Raw genomic sequence first — 15,490 nt, forward strand, 5'->3', positions numbered from 1 at the left:
GGATTCCATTTTTTTCATATTTTGGGATTTCATCATGTTCCTCAGCTCCTCTATTTTTTTCAATCTGTGTCCATTCTAGATTTATGAATCATGTCTTGCAATATGGGCACAATCTTTGCTGTTATCTGAGAAATTATTTCTGATTTCATTTTTTCCCGGTCCCCTTTCATTTCCAGTTCCAGGGAGTCCAGGTGTTTGAGTATCAGATTGTTCCTTCTCATTGCCTTTTGGGGTTCCCTTAGGTCATCTGGAAGTCTGTTTTTGTGACTTATTTACATGCCTTCTCATTTCAACAGATGCAGCCTGCTATGCCTTTGTTGAGGCAACTCTTTGCTCACCCAGTTGTCTTGAATTCTCAGCAAGCTACTGAGTGGCCTTTACTCTGCTGCTCTCCAGTACACCAATTCCTGAATTCAGAGTGGTAGCCCTCTATATCCCTGAGCTCACCGATTGTTTGGGTGGGCTTCTGGCTGGGGCCTGAGCACACATGGAATGGTATCTAGGTGTTCCTCTCACTGGGGCCCCTATGTAGCTATTGTCTGGGAGGACCTTTGGTTGGGGGCTGCGCACCCCAATTTCTGTTGTCTGCACAGGCTTTGGCTAGGGTCTCCTTGTACTTATCAATGGTAGCGGAGCAAGCATCTGGGTATTGCCTGTGTGCCTGTACAGCTCTTCTCCAGGCAGGTCCCTGGCTGTGGCCGATCATATGGTGAGTCTCTGGCTGAAGCCCTTGTGCCCATGCATCCCTTTTTGGGCAGGCCTTTGGCATGGGCAATTGTGCCTGAGCCTCTGGGGTCAGAGCAGAGCCTTGACTGGGATCTACTGGCAGCAGCACTGGTCTGGGTCACATAGCTGTCCCCTGGGATCTGTGTGCCTCCTGTGTGAGCCTGTGAGCCACTGCAGCTCCGCTCTGGGCAGACTTCTGGCTGTTCCAGAGCCTCTGAGCCACACAGCTGCTCCCTGGGATCTGCACTCACTCACCTATGGAATGGTGGGCCTCCAGTGGGAGCGCAAGTGCCCCCGCAGCTCCTTTCATGGCTAGGAAAGCTGCTTTTTAAAAAGAACATTTGAGCAGGGGCCATGCTAATCTTCTCTGTATCTTTCCAATTTTAGTATATGTGCTGCTGAAGCGAGCACAAAAAACCACATTTTTTTTTTGGTAATGGGGACAGAACTCGGGACCTTGTGCTTGTAAGACAGGTGGCAGCAGAACCACTGAACTAATTCCCTGTCAAAAAGTGGTATCTCTTCTTACTGAAAAGCTTTTTGCACTACAAGAGAGACCACCAAGGTGTGAAGACACAAACCCACAATGTGGGAAAAAATTTTCACCAGCTGTCCCTCAGACAAAGATCTACTATCTAGACTACATAAAGAATTTTTAAAAATCAGACCTCCCAAATTTAAAGACCCAATGGAAAAATGGGCACCTGAAATGAACAGACATTTCTCAGACAAAGAAGTAGAAATGGAAAATAAACATATGAAAAAATGTTCAACATTACTGGTCATTTGAGAGATGCAAATGAAAGCAACACTGAGATTCTGCCTCACCCCAGAAAGAATGGCTGCTATTATGAAATCAACCAATAACAAATGCTGGCATGGCTGTCGGGAAAGAGTAACCATGTACACTGCTGGAGGGAGTGTAGACTGGTGCAACCACTGTGGAAATGGAAATACCTCAAAGAACTAGGACTGGAAGTTCCATTTGACCCTGCTATTTCCCTGCTGGATATCTTCCCCAAAGAATTAAAAGAATCATACCACAGTGATATATGTGGACCCATGTTCATAGCAGCATAATTCATGATAGCTAAAACTTGGAAATATCCCAATTGCCCATCAACTGGAGACTGGATAAAGAAAACGTGTTTTTGTTTCATTAAAGTGGAGGATTACTCAGCCATAAAGAATGAGAAACTAGAGCTATTTATAGCTAAATCGATGCACATTGAGGCGATACTCTTAAGTGAAATAAATAGGACACACATATGTAAATACCATAAAGTTTCTCTAGTGTGAGAAACTGAAAGTGTAAATAAGGACCAAAATATATAATAGATAATATGAAATAGGAAGAAAAGGTGCAAAGGGGAAGGGGAAGTGTGAGGGGTAGGGGAAAGGAAAGAAGGGAATGGAATTAATATGAGAAAAAGAAAAACTGGAAACAAAGTCTTTGTAGATAGGGAGGAGTGGAGGCGTTGAAGTGAGGGCAGGGGAATGGGCAAAAACTAAGAACCAAGATGGATTATGTAAAGGTACAAATTTCCAATGATGAATGTCACTATATTGTATACCTTAAGTGTACCAATATAATTAATAATAAAAAAAGGACATTTGAGTCCGGGAATTTTGCTCAGTGCTTCTTCCACCTGCCTTGTAAGTTCAAGGTCCTGAGTTTGATTCCTGGTACCAAAAAAAAAGAACATTTGATCTTGAATTGGTCATGGAGCCATTAATAATATGGCATTATTTTAAGTCTTTATAATTACAGAAAACTTAAAATTTCTAAATTTCACAAAGGATCTTCAGTAATTTATGACTTTTTTGTCACTAGGTCTCCAGCTATGGCAGTGATACTTTTTACCCACATTTATCTGCCAAATCACTTTGAAACCAGAAATAAAAGCTTTTTGATGACAATGCCAATTCACATGTAGTACTAGTGGTAATTATATAAATTTTTCTATATTTTTTGATTATGGTATGTGTGCCTCCATTTTTCCCTACTATAAGACATGGAAAACTAAAATTATGTAAAAAGCTGAGATGTACAAATTAATGAAATAAGAAACAATCTATAAAAGTTTTTGAATATCTCAAACAAAAGTTCTATAAACAATAGTTATTCGATTTATTCTACAGTTTAAGATTATAGTCTTTCTCAACTTTTTAAAGAACTGATGCTTAATACTCTTTAATTAGCTTATTTCACCATTTAAATCTTAAATTTGGTATTTTATACATATTTTATGTACATATATATAGAAAAATATGACAGGAATACTCTATTTCTCCATTGATGCCACTGGCTCCAAATTTACATCTGGAGCTAGTTCAATTTTTTAAAAAAATCTTTCATTTGCCTTTAGCTTATCTCTTGAATCAAATGTCTCCTCTTTGCCACTGCTTCCTCCTGTGCCTTCATGTGATAGTGATATTGCTAAATATGAGTACTATCTCATATACTGTTTCCACCATCTGGACTTGCTTTATTTACATCTCATTTGTATGCCATTTTTTAAAAAAATCAGATTTTCTCTCTTCTTTCTCATATTGTGAGCTTTTATTTTGTTTTTCTATCCCTTTCTTTAGAAGTCAATCATGACTGTCTTTTTGCAGTCAATTTTCTAGGACAGATATGGCAAAACTTATTTGAATTTTTTATCTTAGTTCTAAATGAATTAGATTTTAAATGTCATTTTAAGTAAGAGATTTGCTAAAACAAGCCTTAATTTATTCTAGGATTTTTTCCTGCTTTATGAGAGCACCAAGATATTCTCTTGAGGATAAGAACCTGCTTAGAAGTATCCATGTAAAATAGTTGAACCAGGGAAACATAAAAGAATAACTAGCCTGAATCTTAGGGACAATAGAACATAGAAAATTTTTCCATTAGTAATGAAAATAATGGGTGATTAACAAAACAAACTAGTGCTCACTAATGTTTTAACATTTCCAGCCCTTCTGACAAGTCCAGGCTGGGTCCAGAGTATCTTTTGAGACTCAGGACAAACTCTTAGGTGTGAGCCCCTGCAGAATAAAAAAGAAAGTTTCAGATACTTCCAATACACAATGGCACAAGATAAACGTTCCCAGTCCAAAAAGGGAAAATGGAAAGATAGAAAGGAATGGCAGCAAAACAATACTAAAACCAGGCAGGGCAAATATTAAATAATTTATCTCCATGTCTACCACCCAGGGAGGGGTGTGCTGAGATGTGGGCTTTAAATTGTTTGGAAGGCCCTGACCCATTGACAGTTGCAGCCTACATGGCCTCTTTCATAGTGGCTATGTTTACTACTTGTGGATTTCCTCTCTAAAAGCAGTGAGCAGTACCCATGCCACATCTTGAACATTAAATTGCTTTGAAATTTCCTCTGCCAGGTTAATTATTCCACCACATTTAATCTCATTCTTCCACCAAGTCTCAGTACATAGGCAAAATGAAGAAAACCTTTTTGCTAACAGCCTCTAGTCCAATTGCCAACAGAGAACTTCCTAACTGAAACCTTTTGAGCCTAATCTTTACTTTCAGAGTTCCTATCAGCATTCTGGTCTTCTGTATTCTGACAAGAATCTCTCACCAAGCTCAGTTTACAGCATCATCGGACTGCTCTAGCCGGCATTTCCAAAGTTTGCCAAACTACTCCTGCAAATCAGTTCTGAATGCTTCTATATCATATGTTCAGGTGCAGTCATAACAATGACACCAGCCCTGTGGCTCCAATTTTTTATTAGTCATTTTTGTGTTGTTTGCAAATATCCAACACCTAAAAATTAAAGGATGAAAGTTTTATTTGGCTTACAGCTTCAGTAGATTCAGTCCATTGTTGGCTAGCTTCAAGGCAGAAATAGCGTGACAGTTTGACAAGGCAGAGGAAAGCTGTTCACTGCACGATGGCTCAGAAGTAAAGAGAGAGTAGAGGATCCATGGAGAAGAACATACTTTTCCATATCACACCCTCAATGACCCACTCCTATTTTCTTAACTCCTAAAAGCACTTCCCTACTGGGAATCAAAACAGTAATTAAAACTAGGTATCGACTGTTTCTGCATGTTATTACAGCCTCAATGTGGAGCCAATAGTTGTAAGAAAAAAATTTAAATAGGCTATTAAACATCTTTAAAGTGTATGTAGCTACACCAATATAAATTGGTAAAAGAGAAATCTCTTCATCAATGCCCATTAGTTGAGATTTGTTATACCTACTGTTTTACTTTCTCATCCCTGAGACACAATATCCAACATTCACAATTTAACAAAGGAAAGGTGTATTTTAGCTTACAGTTTCTAGAGGTCCAGCTCCAAGCCAGGGTGGAATGGCAAAGGGCATGGCAGAAGAGAAACAGCTCATGGCATGGTGACAAAAAGTACAGAGAGCAATCAAGAGAGGAAGGAGGGAGATATACCCTTCCAAGCCACACACCTAGTGACCCTTCTTTTCCTACCAGACTTTACCTCCCAACATCGCATCCAGCTATAAACTCATCAGTGGACTAATCTATTGATGAATAGCATACATTCATGATCCAATTACCTCCCAAAAGCCCCACCTATGACCACATGAGGTTTTGAGGATACATTTAGATATATACCTTAACACCTACAAAGTCTAAATTGAAATCCCCTTTATAATCTCTAATCTTGTAAATAAACACAACTATTTGCTTTGACCTACCATCTTAGAAGAAGGAAGATGTCCTTCTTGAAAGATAGTTTCTCCATAATGAAACCAAGAGCAAGTGTGCTGCAACACTGATCTAAACAGGAGAGCTACTAACTATTGTAAAGAACATCTAATGGAGATGTGAGTTTAACTAATGCTATAAATAATTCTCGACTTTTAAAATGCTTCCTGGGAATCCTGGTATAAAAATGCTGAAGTAGAGAATTTCTAGGAAGTATTTGGAAGGAAAATACAATATAATGGGGAAGGACATGCATGATTCATTCAACTACTGGATAATGAAGCACTGACTATGATTTTTAATGAATGAGTTATATGGAGTTGTGCCAAATTAATTTCATACACTTCATAGCAAGCCCAAAGAATCTCGGATACTAAAGTAGCACTCAGGTGATTGCCTTCGAAGTTATGTTTTGATTGTCAAACAGTAATTTAGTGAAATCACATTTTCTCAAATTTTGACAACACTGGACTCTAAATATATAGCAAATCCTATCAATGATAGTAGATAGTTAAACATTTTAAAATGCTGAATTTAACTTAATAAATTCATTTTTCTCTGGTAAAAGACCTATTTATAATTTGGTAAAGTGCCCAGAGGTAGAAGAAAAACAATATAAAGTTATGAAGCAATGTGCAATGTGCATTTTACAAGCTCATTAGTCTAAAATCAAGCTTGTACCATTAAATCATTAGATTATCAAGCTGACTAGACTTTGTACTACATTTTGTATATGAATTGATTTTTATTATTACCAGAATTAGTCATCTTTGTATCAACTAGATACTTACTTGAATATAATTCAATTATTTTTAGGGACTATGCTAAACTATTCAAAATATCTCTAAAAATTCAGGGCAAATTTAAAATAAACATGCTTGCAATGTGTATAGTAATTCATGCAATAACTTATTGTTATGAATAATGTGATATAAAAGACATAAGGGATTCTAATATCTATAGCTGATGATTAAAATAAAACTCTACATTATGCCCTACATCGATGTAGAATATTTTCTGCATCAAATTTGAACTTATCTTTAGGAAAATGATTAGGTCTAGTAGAATAGGATATAGGCACTTGAAAATACTGTGTGAAGGGGAACAGAATGCCAAAAGGTAGAGTTTTGAGTGATTCTTTACTTCTAATTTTAAGGAGAAATTTATATTTCATTAATCGAATAATGGTTTTTTCAATATCCTGTTTTGTTATATATATATAGAAAATATATTTATTATTATTAGCAAAGTTTTAACCTATGTAATGTGCCCGCATCAAAAACTGAATATTTGTATCAGTTAATTATGAATGCCTTTTTACCAATCTACCTTTCAATTTTAGACAAAAAACATGGGAGGAGAAAATTGTTATATATGGGTATAAGTTTTTTTTTTTGTACAGGGGATCAAACTTGGGACCTTGCACTTACAAGGCAGGTGGTGGAACCACTGAGCTAATTTCCCAGCCCTATGGGTATAAGTCCTAATGTGTGTTATAGACAATTGGAACTCTAGTACAGAAAGATTGATTCTTTAGGGAAGCATTTTTCTAATCTCATCTCAGGATACTGTAAGAGTTATTAGTAATGTTAAAATAATAAACTAAAAAATCTCTGCTATTTGATAAGATGGATAAGATGTGATGAAAATTAGCATCAACTAGAGTTAAGCAAGTTAAAATTAACTGAAAATTCACTACATGAATTGTGCATAAAAGTTGATATTGTTGTATAATGAACTAATATAGTCATAATGTTAAAATAGCATTTAATAACATAATATATCAATGGATTTCATTATCACAAATGTTCTTATCTCCTGAGTTTTATAGTATTTTATAACATTGTGGTACATGAAAAAATATTTTTGACTATACATTCTTAGTCATTTCTATCTAAAAGGCTATTAGTCATTTGAAAATGTCCATGCTTCCATGAGCAACTCAGACTCAGTTTTGTTTAGCCTGTCTTTGAGTCTGTAGAGCTGATTAATTGGTTGTGAGTAAAAGTTTTCCTTATTTCTTTGATTTACATAGTTGTTGAATGTTGCTCCACATAAATACTGGTTCTGGCTTCATATTAATTAATTTTTGAAAGACTTCATGAACAGTAAAAGTGCTTTTATTTGTTTGGTATTTGTTTTTGTGGCAGAGGCGGGGGTCATCTGGCATTCAACCCAGGGACTTTCCATTGAGCTGCATTTTCAGCCCTATGTTTTTATTTTTATTTTGAGTTAGAGTCTTACTAGGTTGTTAAGTTGCTCAGACTGGGCTCAAACCTATGATGCTCCTGGCTCAACCTACCAGAGTGCTGAGATTATAGGCATTTTGAAGAGAGTAGGAAAGAAACATGACCTGGCTCAGTGCTCTGAAATCAGAAACATAATTTTGTTGTTGTTTTGATTTTGCTCTGTTTTGTTTTGAATAGTAGTAATTACTTGACAATCAACTCCAACTGAGAACTCTTCACACTACAGGGTTCTTCTTGAGCACCAAAAACACCTTCTTTTTCAGAGGTAACTGTAAATTAATGGAAAAGCCATTGAACTCATAGGAGGCTTGGCTTTCAAACTGTGTGATCATGGGCAAGTCATAAAACTCCACTGAGTCACAGTATTCTTTTTGAAAATTGAAAGTCATTTTAGATGATATCTAAAGTCCATTGTAATATTGATGTTCAGGAATTCAAGATATGATCTTTGTCTTCATTCATGTCACTTGAATACAAAAGATCAGCTGCTAAAAAAAGCTGACTAGCAATATTTAAATGTGACACATTGTTTTGCATGACTTTTCAATTAAAAACTGGTTAAAATCACTTGAAAATATATTCTTAAAAAGAAAATATTTTACAATAAAATATAAAATAACAAAATATCTATGTAAAATTCAATTTATATTTTAAACACATACATGTATTAAAGAGTTTTTCTGTGTCATAAGACATGATGAAATCTTGAAAGTTAGAGAAACTAAAGAGAGAAAAAGTCTGAGACAGAAAGAAAGGGCGAGGATATTTTTCCTCCTAGGAGATTTGTAGAGTGAATGAAATTATGTCTTTAGTTTCTTTTTTACACCTCATATTTAATCATTTGCTTAAGAGTTTTTCTTTTTTTCTGTAAGTCAAAATTTACCCTTTCAAAACTAAATGAAGAATTCTGTAGACTTACAGATGGAAAAATGATCAATGGATGTGTTTCACTTTTTAAATTGTTTTCATGGGTACAACAACCCTGATATCAATTAAATCTCATTTTTCCCAGCTTTTACCATTATTAATTTGTTGGCACACTGAAAGAGTTTAATCTAGGTACATATTCCACATAATATAATCAGATATGTTGCTTATTCTCTCAAATGAGGTAAGAGGAAGTGACAATGGCATACCGCCATAAAAAGACAATAATATTTATCATATATGAAGAGATCTGAAGGAAGAGTACACATTAAGATAGAACATGGTACAAAAATAGTCATTTTAAGAACCTCCCTTGCTGACTACATTTTTGTCAAAAGGAAAAAGAAAGTTCTGAGCATTGAAATCTTATAAAACAAAGGAAAAACAAATAAAGGAATTTTTGTTTGGATTAATAATTAGAAAGAAAGAAAAAAGACACCCTCTTTGAATAATAATGCTTGCTAAACAAACTGACCTTGTTACACCAGTAAATTAAATACACAATTTGATTTATGAAATTTTATGTTACCTTAGACCTTTTATGTATAGTACTACCATCAATATTTTAGTGAAAATTCAATTCTTTTAAAGGGAGTTGGTGTTTTTTTACACATTATTCTTTATTCTGTTTTATACCTTTAAAACAAAGAAGGATTTGGTGAATTTAGGATAATTGGTAAATATGTGATTTGTCACACATTTTTATTGTATTTCCCTCGACAATGTCACAAATGGATGCTGAAAGAAATGTTTCAGAAATAGTGCATAGAATCTAAATGGTATGACATCATTGAATATATAAGCAATATTTCTCATTCTTTCTAATACTTTTGGACAGCCTATACCAAACCTAGGTAAATTTTAGTGGAAAGTAAATTTACTATTGTACACTTGATATTTAAATTGAGATTATGAAATGTATTTCTTTACTGTTTTTCAAATTGCCATATAATTGTAGTTTCATCCACTTGAAACTATGTTCTTGTGTTTCTGTGAAAAATGATGCACCTTTATGTGTAAGAAAAAATTTAAAAAAATTCTTCATAAAGCAAGCAGTGGCAAAACCACAGAAATAAATTTTTAGTTTTTCCACCAGCATTCCTGGATGTATAGAAAACAGTTTTTATTTAATCAGTTCCGGAATTCAATCCCTTTGAGACTATTTTTATTACTTACTGGCACAATATGAATTTTCTGGATGACTGTACCAGATTTATAGCTCCAAAAGTGCTGTTTTATTTATTACCATCCAAGAGGCAATAAAGTGGTGACTTTCATATGAGATTGTCAAAAATGTTGAAGTTTACAGCACTGGTTCATTCAGGTAATTCTTACCCCCAAAATAGAAAAAAATACAGCTTTTTACAATGCACTCCACTTAGCAACAAATATTGTTTATTTAATTTTTTAAAAGCAAAATATTCTTCTCTTGGAAGTTTCATATCCAGCATCAGATATACTTTTTAAAATTTTCTGGTAGTAGAGATTGAACACAGGGGCTTCTCACTGAGCTACACTTTTCAGTTTTCATTTTGAGAGAGCATCTTCCTAAGTTTCTAAATTGTTCAAGCTAGCCTTAAATTGGCATCCTCCTGTTTCAGCCTCTCAGAGTGCTGAGTTTACAGGCATGCACTACCTCACCCTGTTTGATGTTAATACTTTTATATTTGCCACTAGACCTGGCTTCTTTGATTGCACTAATTTCTATAAAGAATTAAGGTCTCAGATAGACTTCAGATGTGCTTATTTCAGATTTTTGTCCTATGTTCACAATCCCACAGCTTATTTTTTTATATTTAGAAAGGTCACTCACAAATGAAATAAAATCTTTTGCATTATATGAGATTGTTGAAAAGCCCGTACATTTTTCTTGACCTGAACCTGAGTTGGCAATTTTGTGTACTTGTGATCAATGTTACATATATCAGAATTCAAAATCAATGTAGCATGTGTAAATTATTCTTGCATTCAGTTCATATATGGTATTTTCTTCTCTGAGTTTTTGTTTTGTTTATGGATAGTATACATGTGGGTTTGTTCAAAGTAAGTTTTTATATTTTATAAGTAATCCCCTGGCCACATATCACACACTTATCATTTGCAATAATTTCTTTTAACAATAAAATTTTAAAATAAGAATGCAAAGTTTTACTATCTATTGACATTGTAGCTTTTATTATATTAACAACAATTATTATTTCTGAAAATTACTTTGAAATTGTCTTTTGTATAGCATTACAGAGGTAAAAGGAAAAAACTTTAAAAATTTTAGTACATGTTTGTAGTTCATGCAATTTAAAATCATCTTGGGGAGTGGTTACATGTGCATACGACATCTTGTTTCTTTTTTTAATCCCCTTCTCCTACTCTTTCCATCCCTTCTGCTCCAATTTCCCCTGTGTCATTTTTCATTCTTGTTAATATTAATAATCGTAGCTCATGTGATGTTTATATTAATTGAGGTTATTAGGTTCCTATACATGACATATCTTAATTCTTATTTCCATTTCCCCTACAACTCACCCCTTGCCCTTGTTCTCTTGGACCACTTCCCTATTGCAAGAGATCAATCCCCTTGTCCCCTTCTATCCATCCTTTATTATTTCTTTGTTCGTACTTTGCTTCACTCAAATGACAGATGCCATATGGCATTTAAGTTTATGTGTCCAGTTCATTTCACTGAACATTATGTGTTCAGGTGCTTCCATTTTCCTACAAATGTCTTAAATTTGTCATTAGTGTTGTATTATATATAGATACCACATTTTCTTTATCCAATTGTCTCTTGATGGGTATTAAGGCAGCTTCCAGGTTTTAGTTATTACAAATTGTGCTGCTATAAACATTGGTAAGCATATATAGTTGTAGTACGATATCTTAAATTCTCTGGGGAAGATATCTAGCAGGGAGATAGCTGGATCAAATGGAATTTCTAATTTCAGTTCTTTGAGAAATCTCCATACTGATTTCCATAATATCCATACTGATTTCTCCATATTGATTTCCATTGTACTAGTTTACTTTCCCAACTTTTTTGCCACAGCCAAGCAAGCATTTGTATTTTTTTGATTTCTTAATGATTGCCATTCTTTCTGGAGTAAGATGGAATCTTAGCATTGGTTTAATTTGCATTTCTTTAATAGCCAGAGATATTGAACATTTATTCATATATTTATTGACTATTTGTATTTCTTTCTCGCTAAAGTGTCTCTTCATGTCTCTTGCTCATTTCTTGACTACGTCTTCAATTTTAGGTGATTTAATTTTTTAAGTTCTTAGTATATTCTACGTATTAGTATGCTATCTGAGAAGCAGCTGGCAAACTTTTCTCTCATTTTGTAGGTTGTTTCTTCACTTTACTGAGTGATTCTTTTGCTGTATAGAAACTTTTAGTCTGCAATAATCCCATTTTTTGATTCTTGCTGTTATTTCTTGTGCCATTGAGTTTCTGTTTAGAAAAATAATTTCCTACACCTATGTCTTCAAGTGTTTTACCTATTTTATCTTCCAATAGTTTTAACATTTCTGTTTTAATGTTTAGATCTTTGATCAATTTTTATTTTAACGTAGCACATCATGAGAGATAAGAGTCCAATTTCAGTCTTTTGGAAAGTGATATGCAGTTTCCCCAGCACTACTTGTTGAATAGGCTATCTTTCCTCCAACATATGTTTTTAGACCTTTTATCAAGATCCAATAGCTGAATGTGTCTTGGGAACTTTCTGTATCTTCAATTCTGTTCCAATGACCCACATAGCTGTTTTTGAACAGTAATATGTCATTTTTATCACTATTCCTTTGTAGTACAGCTTGAAGTCAGGTATTGCCTCCTGCTTTGCTCTTATTGCCCCAAATTGCTTTTGCCATTCTCAGTGTCTTCTGGCTCCATATAAATTTTAGAATTGCTGTTGGTATTTTCATTGGGACTGCATTGAATCTGCCTAGCAGTTTTGGAAGTATGGCCATTTTGGCAAAATAGTTTTAGATCAAATTTTAATAGTAATAATATATTTATTTACATGCAACAATATTGTTATAAAATTATATTTTTCTTAACATGTGCAATATAAGAAATAATAGATTTCAGCTTGGTAATTTCTGCACTGGATATAGCCATAATATTAAAAAATATTAACTTGCCATATTTTCAAAGAAAAGAAAAACTATGCTATATATAAAAATGATACACAAAATTCTCATTGTTTGGTTTTTATCTATTTATTTATTTTAATTTATTTTTTGACAGCACTGGTCATAGAACCTGGGACCTTCACACTCAGCTATATCCTTAGCCCTTTTAAATACATTTTTATTTTGAGACTGGGTTTTACCAAATTATAAAGTTGCCCTGGCTTGGCTCAAACTTATGATCTTCCAATCTCAGCCCACCAAAGTTCTGGAATTATACACATGTACCACCATGTCTGGCTTATTGATTTAGATTTTAGCGGACATATAAAATGTGCTCATTTTAATTGTATGAATTAAAAACAAGATTACCAGTGGGAATTGGTAAATTAATATGAAAAATTTTAAATTACACTGAAGCAAACTGATGATTTTAATTAATTTTGCTGAAATGTTATCTTAAATTTCATATTGAACATTTACTCTTTCACTACAGTGCATTATGGCTTTATATTTTAAAAAGTATAAGTGAATCAACACAAAAGAAAATTTTTAAAAGTTGCAAAAATATTTTCAAATAATTCACAAGAAAAAAAAGAAACTGTACTTGAGTTTTGTATAAGATTATATGTAAGCAATTATAATACATTGAAAAATTTTTAAATGATGATGTTGTGCCAAAGATGTAGCTTATTGTTACAGTTTTTGGCTAGCTTGTTTAATGCCCTGGATTTTATTCCTAGCACTACAAATAAAAACAAATAGTTTGATATGGAATATGTTTAACAACTGACTATATATTCCAACTGTCCATGAAAACCCGGTAAGATTTATTAATTTCTAATTTTAAGGTGCTTATGCAGTGATATGACAAAACTATGAAAATCTAAGATGTTATGCTTCTTTTCTGACAGAATGTATAAATGAGAGATACATGATGACCATTGTATGTCAGCAACTTTTCTTTTCAAATTTTTTATTAGTGCATTTTTGCAGTAAATAATGCTTACATGATTTATTTGTAATTGCTACATGTACATAGACATCTTAATTCCCTTTTTCATTGCTTTGTTCTTATTCCCCCAATTATCGATCCCCTTCCCATTTTAGAAAGATCTATCGCCCTACTTCTTATTATCTACCTTTTATTTGGCTCTTTATTTATAACTTGAATTTCTCATATAAGAGAAACCACGCGATATTTAAGCTTGAGTTTCTGGTTCATTTCACTTAACATTATGGTCTCAAGGTATACATTTTCCTACAAATGACTCAAGTTTATCCTTCTGTATGGCAGAGTACATAATACTCCATGCTGTTTAAATATGACATTTTCTTTAGCCATTCATCTGCTGATGGACTTATAGACCACTTCAAAGATTTAGCTATTCTGAATTGTGCTGCTATAAGACATGTGTATGCATGTATCATTGTAATATGTTTTTAACTCGAGAAGATACCTAGAAGGTGAATATCTGAGTCAAATGGAATTTCTATTTTTAGTTTTTTGAGAAATTGCTACACTGCTTTTTATAGTGGTAAATACTAATTTTCCTTCCTACCAACAATGTAGAAGGGTTCTGTTTTCCCCCATAAACTCATTAGCATTTTATTTTATTTATTTATTTATTTATTTTTGTACCAGGGATCGAACTCGGGTCCTTGTGCTTGCACAGCACGCAGCAAAACCCGAAACCACTGAGCTAAATCCCCGGCCGGATTTGATTTCTTGATGATGGCATTTCTTTCTGGGCTGAGATGGATTCTCAGTGATATTTTAATTTTTATTTTGTAATAGCCAGCAAGGTTGAGGATTTCTTCATGTATTTATTGGCCGTTTGCACTTCTGTGAACTGTCTTTTCATTTCACTTGGCTATTTTTTGATTGGGTCATTTATTTTGTGGGTTTTATGTATTCTAGATACCAGTACTCTGTCTGAGGAATAGCTGGCAAACCTTTTTCCCATTGTGTAGGTTGTCTTTCATTCTCTTTGTTGTTTCTTTTGCTGTGTACAATATTTTTAATTTGATATGATCCCACTTGTTGATTCACAGTAATATTTCCTTTACAAACCAGGTTCTGTTCAGAAAATCCTTGCCTATGCCTATGACTTAAAGAGTTTTGTGTATTTTATCTTCCAGCAAATTAAGTGTTTCTGTTTTACCATTTTGATTTTTATCCAGTTTAATTTTATTTTAGTACATGGTGAGAGATATCAGTTTATACTCAATTTTCTGCATGTGGATAGCCAGTTTTCCTAATACTATTTATTAAAGAGGCTATTTTTCCTCCAATGTATGTTTTTTGGTTCATTTGTCAAAAAATATATGCAGGTATATGTGCATATAAATATATACATATATATTCAAAAATCACATGTGACAGGTAATTTAACAATCCTCTTCAGATCTTTTCTTCACACCCTCTAGTGAATTTCTATCTTATTCATTTTGTTAAAAATTCTACAACTAAGCCTTGACATATCTACACCTCAGAGCCAGTCTATATTACTCTTCTGTGAGCTAGTATGATCACTGTCCCTCATGGTCTTATTTTACTGTAGTTCAGAAAAGGAACTGGTTTTTAAATATCCTCATACCTTGACTTCATGAAGAGAAAATATGTACTGTAGTATTCCAAGCTGCCATTTCCAAATTTATGTTTGGAAATGTGTTTTGGCTCATTGTACTCGCTCATTAAAAAAGGATAGTAAAATAACATTGTGTTGTTAGTCTCCAAGATCATTTAATTTTTGTCATTTATTTCTAA

At 33.7% G+C, this 15,490-nt stretch overlaps 1 protein-coding gene and 1 non-coding gene across 2 annotated transcripts in view; one reads left to right on the forward strand and one right to left on the reverse strand.

The window, feature by feature from the left end:
- Pcdh11x (protocadherin 11 X-linked) overlaps positions 1-15,490 on the forward strand; it is a 108,674-nt gene that overhangs the window by 82,320 nt on the left and 10,864 nt on the right. The gene's annotated exons all lie outside the window — the stretch shown is intronic.
- On the reverse strand, positions 1,034-1,137 carry LOC147822501 (U6 spliceosomal RNA). The gene has a single exon (XR_015445628.1). It is a non-coding gene; the product is annotated as a U6 spliceosomal RNA (small nuclear RNA).

Source organism: Heterocephalus glaber, unplaced genomic scaffold, assembly GCF_053883595.1.
Source record: "Heterocephalus glaber isolate CG9 unplaced genomic scaffold, H.glaber_assembly_v1.0 deba00001613, whole genome shotgun sequence".
NCBI classification, from domain to species: Eukaryota; Metazoa; Chordata; class Mammalia; order Rodentia; family Bathyergidae; genus Heterocephalus; species Heterocephalus glaber.